Source organism: Nematolebias whitei, chromosome 22 (assembly GCF_014905685.2).
Source record: "Nematolebias whitei isolate Nwh7 chromosome 22, NemWhi1, whole genome shotgun sequence".
Lineage (NCBI taxonomy): Eukaryota > Metazoa > Chordata > Actinopteri > Cyprinodontiformes > Rivulidae > Nematolebias > Nematolebias whitei.
Genome location: NC_056519.1, coordinates 26,026,564 through 26,038,875, shown reverse-complemented (window position 1 = coordinate 26,038,875; position 12,312 = coordinate 26,026,564). Strand labels below are relative to the sequence as shown.

The 12,312-nt window shown below is 39.9% G+C and overlaps 1 long non-coding RNA gene across 1 annotated transcript in view; it reads right to left on the bottom strand.

The window, feature by feature from the left end:
* Window positions 1-700: 700 nt before the first annotated feature.
* The window catches only part of LOC119428062, a 17,786-nt gene continuing 6,174 nt past the window's right edge, over window positions 701-12,312 (bottom strand). The window contains exon 3 of the long non-coding RNA XR_005187686.1: window positions 701-858. This is a non-coding gene — a long non-coding RNA (uncharacterized LOC119428062). The remainder of the gene's footprint in view (window positions 859-12,312) is intronic.

Below are 12,312 nucleotides of genomic sequence, written 5' to 3'. Positions count from 1 at the left end.
ATTGGATTATTCTAAATACACTGGTTTTGACAAAGCTCCAGCTCATGGTGCAGCTTGTAATCCACATCAAGAGCTCGAGTGTTTGATCACCGAGCTGAAGGATAACCAACACTGAGCAGGTCAGTCAGCGTGCAGGGTGAAGCCGCTGGATGGTGTTCAACGATAATTCTTCCATTAACAGAATGAAAGCGCATGTTGGACTCCACAAAAAGTCCTCAGTGATTTTCAAAAGGCACGTAATTCTCAGGCTGGTGGGTGATCTCAGCCTTGGAGGTTCAAATATCATTTGGTCCTTGTCTTGAATTTCAATTTTCAAATCCATCAGTCAAGTAAAAACAGTAAAGGCATCACTCGCCTAAACAAGTGAAGTTTTCAACTACATCAATCTTTAAGGTCCAAACTACAAGTAATACATCAGGAGATAAATAATTAAATAAAGACATACATAGACTTGCTGTAGGTGCTCTAAGGTGCTGGCTAGATCATCCATAACTATGGGGGCTCCTTGGGTTAATGGGGGATGAATCTTCTCTACCAGTCTGGCCAATGAGCTGATACAAACGGTGGCTGAGGTTCTGGACTTGGCAGGTGCCCAGAACACAACCCACTCTCATCAGCTGTGCATTTTTAGGGTAGTGGTGACCCCCACGCAAATGCGTCTGGCCACGAGATCTCTTCAGCCTCTGCTTGATCTGTGACGCCTCAGCAGGCTGCGCCCAGGCCAGGCCAGGTGAGGCTAGTCTCACTCCTGATGCCGGGGGGTGTCTCAGGAAACCAGGCAGCCATTTTGGTGGTTGGGCGTGGGCTGAAGATGTGACGCTGTTAGCTTGGCTTCCTATCTCTTCTTTCTGGTCCAGACTAGAAACAAAAAGAAATCAGAGAAAAACATTTTACTTAAGGTCCATGAAGTTTAAGTGGTCTTGATAAAAACAGAAATACATAAAGAACAAGAACAATTAACAGGTACTTCTGTACCGAATTGCAAACTTTAATGCAATGTATCGCTGGTTCAATGCATGAAGTTGGACTGTACTCGCTCCCAAACTCAACACTTTGGCAAACCAAGCAAAGCCCACCACAAAGCTCAAACAGTGTTGGACTCTAAACTGTACCGTCACATCACAGAACGACACTCTGGAACCAAATGGATCATCAACAGGACTCTGACAGGATAGGTGGCTAAAACGTTTCGTTGATGAAGTCACGCTTTCAAAACTTGGATTTCTTGAAAAATTATTTGTGAGACAATAAAAATCTAAGTTTGCACCAATTGATGGTGATCTTAAAGGGGTTAATGTTAGAAGATCTGATAATTCAATTAATAATTAAGATTATTTTTCAAGTGGTGGACCAACACAAAACTTTGTAAACTTTGAAACACAAACTGAAAATAAAAGACTTTGACTGATGCTGGTTGAAACATACAAACACAGCTAATAACCCATTTATAAAAACGCCTCAACTATAATATTTGTAACCATTTACGATCACATTTTTTGTTGTTTTTATAACAATTAACCCTACACATGCTATATAGGCCTGTCACGATAAACAATAAATCAATTCATCGCATGATAAATGAAAATTATCGACCTCATTTTCATTTATGGGCTTTATCGTTTCTTCATGTCTCACTTTCTACTGAAGACACTGGATGAAAAAAGACTCAACTCCAGTGCTCTTCACTGACTCCTCCCTTTCTCTTTAAAATCTATTTTAACCATCCAAAATTGCGTTTTTGGATGGTTAAAAGCAGCTAAGCTGAGAAGCTAAGCTACAAGCTAAGCTAACAGGCTGACCTTGGGGAAAAAAAACCTCCATCTTGTCGAAGCTCCAAAATTCACAGATGAAACCCGTGTTTTCGTGTAAAAGGTTGTTTTTCTCTGCAAAAAGAAGCTGAGAACTTGTTTACTGATGTTTTTTATTAAAAGCTTTGTGTGACAAATGCTATGCTAAAGAGCTCAAACCACTCCGAGTGTCCGCCATTTTGAGAACCGAAAAACAGGAAAGAGCGACAGCCCATGTCACGTCAAGGGGTCTCCCTCCCATTTTTCTTAGAGACACGCTGCTCGCTCCCTCACTATCCTTCAGTTCAAACAGTCTTATACTGCCATCCAATGGTCAATAAAAAGGTACTACACACAAAAATTAACCAACATTTCTTCTTAAATTTGACAATAATTACTAATTATTGTCAAATTTCAAACAATATTATGGTTTATTGCAATAATTTCTGAGACAGTTAATCGTCCAGCCAAATGTGTTATTGTGACAGACCTAGCTAATGATGATTTTACATTAATTTGATTCCCATAGACTTTCTGAAGACCAAGGCTCATATTGTGGTCCTGTCCCCAACTTTGGAAACCATCCGTCTCTATAGCAACTAATGTTGGTAAATCAGCTGGAAGTCTGTTCTCAACACAAAGCAGCTCTGATCAAATGTTTTCACCTGCTGTCTGAACACAGTGTTAGCTTCTACATGACCCAACCTCCAAGCACACAACATGCTCAACTCTTAATTGGGGGACATACAGGTTTAAGGCTTTTTGTTGCCTCACACACTTCAAGTCTGCTTCAGTTACTACATAAGAGTTATGCTTTTATGGTTTGCTTTGTCCAAACCAGCTGGTTCTGAGCAAACAGTAGCCATTTGTACTGGTGGGCTCCAGAGAACATCTCAGTACAGAGACAAAAGAAAGCAGGGGTATTGTATCAAAACTGTGAATTAAGGGTCTTAATCATCAGTCACTTGAAATTAGAAATTGTCTTTTTTTGTACAACCTTTACTGTTTATGTTGCCTGTAGTCAGCTGTAAAAATGGGTTTCTGGGAATGCACATTAGAGTAAATGATCTGTTAAGAAGGTCATGGTCAGCAGTGCTGGTTATTTGACAAACAGCAGGAACAGACTGACCATCTGTTCATTGTTTGACAAAAACACTTTTTACAACTTGGTCCTGCAGCTCACCATTAAACTGTTTGTGTTTGTAGCACAATGCAACCTAAATTCCTGAGAATCAAGACTTCATGACTGCTGGAGGAGGACCATGATGTTAGAAATGATGTTAAGTTTGTTTTGTTACATTTTGGCAAAATAGTTCTGTCCCTCATTGCACAGCTTTAAAAGAGAACACGCAAATTTTACAACAAAACAATTGGGAATTCTTTGCTATGACTTTTGGTAGCTGTACACTGCTTAACATAGACCAGGGCTATTATATATATATATATATATATATATATATATATATTTATTTGGGGGGGGGGATCTGTTACCTTTTAACTTTGTTTTATTGCATTGAATCATAAATGCAATAAAACAAAGTTAAAAGGTAACAGATCATTGTAAAACCTGGTTTATTTACAGAATGACTTTAATTGCTGGATGTCTGGCCCCTGAGCTGCTCACTTTCGGAAACTGTGGCCCCCTGAGCAGTTTAATTGAATAACCCTGGCGTAGACAATTTAGAAAATACATTTTAAAAACATTGAAGATGAATATAATTTGTCTGGGTGTCCAAATACGTCTTTAAAACGTCTTCAGTTGATCCAAAATGCTGCTGCCAGTCTTAACTGGAGTTAGTGGGAGAGATCATATCTCTCCAGTTTTAGTTTCTCTCCATTGGCTCCCTGTCAAATCAAGAATTGAATTCAAAATCTTACATCTAAACTACAAAGCTCTCAACAACCTAGATCCATCTTACATTACAAATCTTATTGTTCCATGTTTTCCTAAGAGAGCATTTTGCTCAGACTGTAGGTTTACTTGTGGTTCCTAGAGTTTCCACAAGCAGAATTGGAGGCAGATCTCTTGTGGAACTAACTTCCAGTTTCTGTCCATGAGGCTGACACATTGTCCAGTTTTAAGACTGGGATTAAGACTTTCCTTTTTGATAAATCCTATAGTTAGGGGTTGGCTTAGGTTTCCTGAGCTATCACTTAGTTATGCTGCTATAGGTTTAGACTGCTGGAGGACAAACTGACCAGGTCCTCTATAGAAAGTTCACCTGGACCGTCACTCTGTTTGTCTTTCCTTCCTGTCCTCACAAACCCAGCCAGTTGAAGCAGACGGCCACTTGTCCTGAACCAGGTGCTGCTGGAGGTTTCTTTCTGTTTATAGTGAGTTTTTCCACTGTCTCCTTTGTGCTTGATCAGGATGGGAGACTGTGACGAAGTGAAGATTCAACACAAGCTGCTTCTTCCCTTAGATAGACAACTGTAGTAATTGGCTTTTTTTATGTACATGAATGTTTCTGTTCAGTGACCTGAGACGACGTCTGTTGTGACTTGGAGTTATAGAAATAAACTGAATAGAAATCGAATCCAATTGAAATGTGGGGAAACACATAAGAAAATCTTTCTTTGTAGCGTTATAGTTCAGAATAGCTCAAAACACCATTCAAAGTTGAAACAGGTCACAGAAAATTGGACTTTACATGTCTGAACATGCATTTTGAGATCTTTTACAGCTTTTACACAATTATACTTTAAGTTTTGTGACAGGTCCAGATTTTTTTCTTGTTAGCAGTACTGTTTCTCCCGTTACTATACTGATGTTTAAACTCTTTGTCTGGACACAAACATCATCTTTGACTACAAGGAAAACTTTTTCCTTAGTTGCCACTTTAGGTTCTGAGTGGCAGACACCACGGTTGATCTAAATATAAAAGCTTTCCATGAGAAATGCTGACTTTGGGAACTTTATTGTGCACACTCAGTCTTTCCTCGTGCCGAGGCTGACATAGTTTGTGTGAAAGTTTTCATCTAGGCAAGTAAAAAAAGTTTAGGAGTCTGAAGAGGACCTGCTCAACAGTAGCAGTTGCTGCATAAATGGTTTCGTAACAGCACACCGCAGACTGAGGCGAAAACTATTTTCAGGTCTCGCTTGGTGTGCCACAGTGCCACATCTATGAATCACACCCACCTGGTCCTGGACTCACAGTTCCTCTTGAGTTTATAGGAAAGCTGTTCACACTGTTGCAGTATGGACCTTGCACCAAACATCTACTGGAAAATGATTTTGCATTGCCAAATTACTGGGAGCAAATTTTTGTTTTTGGGGTCTGTCTACCTGAAAAGGGTCTTGCTCTTCTATCAACTTTAATATGGCACAAACTGCAACGTGTACCCCCACAGATGTCGTATCTAAACAACAGGTTCGGTACCGTGATGGGTGCTGTTACTTTTATTGATATTTTGAGTTGCCATGGCGACACAATTTGCAAACAAAGGTCATTTTCTCATTGAAAAACATTGACAGAACTCTTCATAGCCTCTAACTACCACGGTGAGGTCACATGACCTAGAGTGGAGAGGTCCCTGAACAAAACACAGATTAACTGTTGGAGCCATTTTGGTTCAAGATGGCTGCCACAGCTACTTCAGAAAATGCAAAGTTGACTATAACTCAGTCATTCTTTGAGATATTGAGCTGAAATGTGGTTGTAGCTGACAGCTCACAACACATTCTGAGTTCAAGTAAAAAAATTCAAGATAGCCGCTAATTTCAAATTCAGCGTTTCAGAGAGATTTATTTGTGATATGCACCACATGTGGTACATGAAGTGGGACAAGACTATGTTCGCAGGGTCCCAGTTACATCCAACAAAAATACAAATTGTTAAAACGCTGGAGAAGAATCTCAGTCATCCAGGACATGGTAAATTCAAAAATGTTCAAGAGAAATGGACATAACTCAGAGGTTATTAGAGCTATTCAGCTGAAATTTGGTGCGGTGGTAGCTGAGAACGATCCCTAATAAACTCTGATTGCGAATCAAAAATTCAAGATGGCCACCTGAGCTAAAAAGGAAAAATACTATAAATCAGCCATTTTTAGATATATTAAGCTTAAATTTGGTGTAGTGGTAGCTGAAAGTGATGATAACTACTGAATTCAAATAAAAAATCCAAGATGGCCACCGAAGCTACATTTAAATGTCTTTAACTAATCTATTTTTAAATATATACAGCATTGCTGAAATTTAGTGTGGTTATAGCTGAGAATGTTCCCCATTACTTACTGAATCCAAATCAAAAATCCAAGATGGCCACCATAGCTTAAAATAAAAAATGACTACAACTCAATGATTTTTTTTTTTCCATACTGAGCTGAAATTTGTTGTGATGGTAGCTGCGAGTAAACTCCAACACAAAGTACTGTCAAATCAAAATTGGCTGCAACGTGGCAGTCCCAGTCAAAATTTCTCCAGGAACTTTCTAGTCCTGTAACTTCTGTCTCTAAAAGGTATTCGTGTAATTTGAAATTTCCGACAGTTGTGCCAGACATTTTCTGCCTTCAGACGATGGCTTGAACAGCGCTCCATGAGACGTTCAAGGCTTGGGACATTGTTTTCTAGTCTAACCTTGCTTTAGACTTTTGAACAGCGTTATCCCTGACCTTTCTGGTGTGTTCCTTGGTCTCCACGACGCTGTTTAGTCACTAATGCTCCGTAACAAACAGATATGGAAAAGTACAACGAGTACTGTACAGCCCAATAAATTCAATAAAAATAACTTCTTTGACTCCGGGTGAAATCAAACTGAACGGTGTGGCGTTCCAGCTTTAAGACTGCAGTGAACTGTTCCATTTTCATGGAACCAAACTCACCCATGTAACTACAATCAGCAAGCCTGAAGACTTGGACTGAACTTACCAAGATGACCTAAATGTCTGAGAACCATCACCAGCATCCTGTAGCTATAATTACAGTTGGATCGTAGTGTTGGAATTATTTGGAGTCTGGATTTAACTTTAATCATAATTTATGTGAATTATATCCTGACTCAACTCTTTTATACACAAGACAACTGTAATCTGTGGTGTTGATGTCTCCATGGTCTGGTATAGTTTGGCTCCAGGAGGTCAAAAGTTTAAAGTAAGTCTGAAGAATACCGAGTCTGTGCTAAAGCACAATCCCCTTGTCTTTGTCTTGATGTCTTTTATCTGTACCATGGATAAAAACATAAAGTCCCTATCATTTTAGGTTTTAAAGTTCTATTTAACATAATTAAATAAATCACAATTATAAACCCTTTCATTCAAACTGGATTGGCAAGATTGATAATATCCCTTTGAGCCCAACATATTTCAGCTTAGGGCAGCACGGTGGCTCAGTTGGTAGAGCTGTTGCCTCTCAGCGAGCAGGTCACCGGTTCAAATCCCGGCTGAGGACCTTTCTGGGTGTAGTTTGCATGTTCTCTCTGTGCTACATGGGTTTCCTCCAGGCACCCCAGTTTCCTCCCACAGACCAAAAACATGCCTGTTAGGCTGATTGGTAACTCTAAATTGTTTCTAGGTGTGAGAGAGTGAATGGTTGTTTGTCTCGTTTGTCTCTATGTGTCCCTGTGATGGACTGGAGACCTGTCCAGGGTGTCCCCGCCTCTCGCACAGTGATTGCTGGATATGGGGACCAGTGACCCCCGCAACCCGAAAAGAAAGAAGCAGGTAAAGATGATGGATGGAATTTCATCCACTTTGGTCAAACTTCAAAATATCATTACGCATGCGCTCCAAGTATGTGTTTTGTAAATGACTCTCAGCTACAATCGCACCAAGTTTGAGTGTAACATCTAACATCTGATTTATTTATTGCATTTTTGTCATTTTCTACGTTCAGTTGGCTGGCGTGGCCATCTTGAAGTGCTCCAAAAGATAATCAGTTGTAGAGGCACACTGAAAGTTTATTTGCTGAAGGTGGTTTTTGCTAACAGACAAACAGGTTTGACACCACCACGCTTAATATCCTGATGCATGCTCAATAACCCAGGTAGAAAAATCTAACAAAGTTAAGTCAGGTCCTCTGGACAGATTCAGACTGATGAAGTCTTTTGGATTAAAGACGAATCGTTTCAACAGGTATGGATTAAGTTTTGTGCAAAGGTCTCATGACAGATTACATTGGATTTAAAAAGGTAAGCTACGTTGGAAATAAAAAGGCTAATAACACAGCTTGATAGTAACAGAGCTATTCTCTCATGACTGATTGGCAGAAGATCAAAGACATTTAAGCTTTTACGCTTCAGCCCATCAAAACTTTTGACATCCTACAGGATTGTAGCTTCAAGGCTGAACTTCCTCTGCTTTCAGAGAACAAGACTTCCAAATGCAACACTTCAAAGGTTGGATTTCAATCACACAGTAGGCAATAATCAGATATTTGGGTTAGGCTGTCCTTGAGAAGTGACAACTTGAGCTGTCTAAGGACCAACAAGTCGAGTAAAAGAACGTTGTTGCACTGCCGATATGCAACATTATTATCAAAGATCCTGAAACTTGCAACAGGCAGCCTTAATCAGCAGCAAACATGTCACATTAATCTGTAATCTCACACTAAATGGTAAATGGACTGTACTGTAGGCGCTACTGAGTGATACTAGCAATAACAGCTTTGTAAGAGGGGGACAGCTGAACATGGAGACCGCCACCCCGTTTAACAACGGAAGGTTTTCTCTTCACAAAGATGGCCTCCTTTACTCCTCTCTCAAACCATCGTTCCTCTATATCAAGGATGTGAACATCTTCATCCCTGAAAGAGTGACCGCTGACCTGGAGATGAGTGTAAGATGAGATCACCGCCTCCTGTGAATAGCAAGCGGCCATCAGGACACTAACGACCAATTGTTAGATCTCTTATGAGCCATTATTAAGCTGATGGTTCTCCTTGATCATGTGAGCAGCTGGTTTTGACTGTCAGCAGCAAACTGGTTGATCCACTATGAGAAGATGCTATTTATAAGACTGAGTTTGTTGCAGCGCCTCAGACTGAGACTTTTGGATAAAAGACGAAACGTTTCAAGAAGAATCCATCCAGATGACCTGATTTAACCTAGTTAGATTTATCTACCTGGATTATTGAGCATCAGGACACGTGTCTTAGTCAGTTTTACAGACGTTGAGCTAAATCTTGGTGTGATAGAAGCTGGTTTGTTTACAACTCATGCTTTGAGTGTGAGATCCTGGGAAGTTGTCCGTAGTGTTATTTTCAAGGTTTGACCAAAACAACAATGTTATTTCTCAGCCTGAGATGACCTTCATTGACAAGCAAGAGATACTGTATGTATTTCTTCAAAGAAGGCTAAGCCTTGATGTGGAGAAGCTTTGGAATGATAGAAAAACCACCCACGACTGTCAACCGCATGTTGCATTTTCTTAATGTGCTTTGATCAACGCTATCATTTGCATATACAGAGCACATGTACGCACATGCCTGCACCAACAGGGAGGCTGTGGAAACCAGCTCTTTTTGAATGCAAAGGTTGGAATTTTGAACTAAGACGATAATCCACAGAGGAATTCTCTGCCTCTAGATTTCCACCACCTGCAACTTCAGTCATTCAACACCACAAACCCGTTTGACTTTTTGTGCCAAAGTCCTTGTTTACAATAAAATGTCAATTTTAAACATTCAAAACAAGAAATATGAACGGACGGTGCCACTAGTTTAAAGCTAAAGTGGGTTGTATTATTCTAGAAGCAAGCTTTTTGTGGATAAATATTTAGTGCTTGGTCCATAATGAGACAATAAAGTTATTGCCATGTTTGTTAGTGTTGGTTTGTTTGTTTGAGTTTTTAAATCTCTCAGGAAATAAACACCAGACCAATGTAGGATGACGACACAACTTTAGTGATAACAGAAATGGCTATAACGCAGACGGCTTTACAGTTATTGGGCAGAAATTGGGTGTGAGAGTAGCTGAGCATCATACCAAACACAGTGTCCAAGGATGACACATTGCAGGATCATTTTGCTTAGAATCTGGCATTCATTGTTACTGTCAATTCTGTCTATTAGCAAAATATTCCATGAATCACTGAATGGATTCATTAAACTAAGAAAGGGATCACTGGATATATGGCTACAACTCATTAGGATTTTGAGTAAATTCAAATAGAGATGGCTGCCGCAGCTAGTTAACATTAGCCAACACAAAAATGGCTATAACTCAGTCTGCTATACAGTTGTTAGTCTAAAATTTGGTTTGGTGGTAGGTGTTTTGAAGGTTTGACCAAAATGGCCACAACTCTGTCATTTCTCAACTTAAGATGATCTTAGTTCAACCTCCTAAGACCCAGACTCTTGCATATGTGGATGTCAGGTCCTAGGAGGTTAAAACTTGGGCATGAAAAAATTTAATTCAATTACTTTACTCTCAGACTGCAGGTTTACTCTCGGTTCCCAGAGTTTCTAAAAGCAGAATGGGAGGCAGGTCTTTCAGTTATCAGGCTCCTCTCTTGTGGAACCAACTTCCAGTTTCTGTCCGTGAGGCTGACACATTGTCCAGTTTTAAGACTGGACTTAAGACTTTACTTTTTGATAAATCCTATAGTTAGAGATAGCTTGGGTTTCTTGAGCTATCCCTTAGTTATGCTGCTATAGGCTGAGACTGCTGGGGGACAAACTGATCACATTTCCTCAAATGAATACAAATGAATAGTTTGTACTTGTAATTATTTATGTCTTAACATGTTTTTTGGTGTGAGTGTATTTCCTCCTATAGAAAGACCTGAAAGACCTGCTCTCCTGTTTTCTGGACCTGCCATTCTGTGTCCGTTTCTACTTCCTGTCCTCTCAAACCCAGCCAGTTGAAACAGATGGTTGCTTGCTCGTCCTGAGTCTGGTTCTTTTGGAGGTTCCTTCCTGTTAAAAGGGAGTTTTTCCTTTCCACAGTCTCCGTTGTGCTTGCTCAGGATGGGAGACTGTGACGACATGAAGATTCAACGGCTCTGCTGGCTTCCTTCCTTAGATAGAGAAATTTTACTAAATGGCATTTTTACTTTATGTTAATGTTCAGTGCCCTGAGACGACTTCTCTTGTGACTTGGTTCTATTTAAATAAACTGAATTGAATTGGATTTAGTGGACTGAACCCCACTTTGTTCCAATTCCAGGGTGTCTGTAATTTGACGAAAAACAACGTGGCTGGCTATATACGGCTCTGCAAGGCTGAAACATACTTGGAGCACAACATGCACACACAGTGATACACCATGTGATTAGATTCTGATCTACATGCAGCAGGACATATTGGTCCATATAACAAAAACCTGACTGCTAATCGGCTTCGCATTTCTTCTGCCTTGAAGCAGTGAGCTGCTAACATCATTTACTGACCAAAACAGTGATTAATGTGTTTTGGTTTAACACCCTGGATATTTTACTAAAAAAAAAAAAAGAGTTTGACAAAAAAAGACAGGGGAGGATATATGCTCTGGGCTGAAAAACATTCTCCTTGTTTAGAGGGAGTCAATCTGTGGGATTTTATGATGTCCTTATCAGGACATACAGAGACAACACGGACAGAAGCACAGAACAGGGAAGGAATGACAGACATGTGAGCTCAGACACACTTACTGTCCAGATTTATGGAATAGTAGTTTCTGTTATTATGTTTCCATCTGTGTGCGACACTAACAGAACGTAATGTGCTCATTAGAACAAGTGTCCTGGTAAAAGGCTAAGGCAACATTCTTCTCAAAGGAAGAAACATTGAGGGTTCTGAGGTAAGATAGAGGAGCATCATTCCACTACAGGTTCTTCAAAGTTCTGCTGAGACAGGGACTAAGTATAACTTCTCACCCAGAAAAATCCAGTTTTTTGTTTTGTTTTGTATTTAAGAGATGATACATAATGATACCCACTTGAAGTACGTGTTATCCAGATTTTTGTTTTTCTAAGAACAACCAGCAATGAAAAGTTCTGTTTTCTACAGTTTGAAGATGACCCTTGAGTCATAAAGAGACCGTTGGGGACTGGGTGACTTCCAGAGGAGTAAGACACAGCATCTTGCTAAAGGATATGAGAAACCAAGTATTTTGTACTGCGAGGGGGACATCATAAGAGGGGTAAACAGAATTTCAGATATTGTAATGATTCAAGGATTCAAGGTTCTTTATTTGTCATACACACCACGTGTGGTACATGTGGTGGAACGGAATTATGTGCACAGGGTCCCAGTTACATCCAACAATAAAATATAAAAGAAAAACAGTAATAAGATCAAAGATATAATTAAGAAAAACATCAACTAAAAAAATCACAAAAAAATAGCAGTCGGTGAGCAGCGGCAGCCAGACGCGCCAGCGTTCATCCATCCATCCATTATCTTTACCCGCTTATTCCATTTTGGGTCACGGGGGTCGCTGGTGACCATGTCCAGCAATCACTGTGCGAGGGGCGGGGGACACCCTGGACGGGTCGCAAGTCCATCACAGGGCCACCAGCGTTCACTCAACCGGAAATTCCGGTTGAAACTATATATATATATATATATATATATATATATATATATATATATATATATATATATATA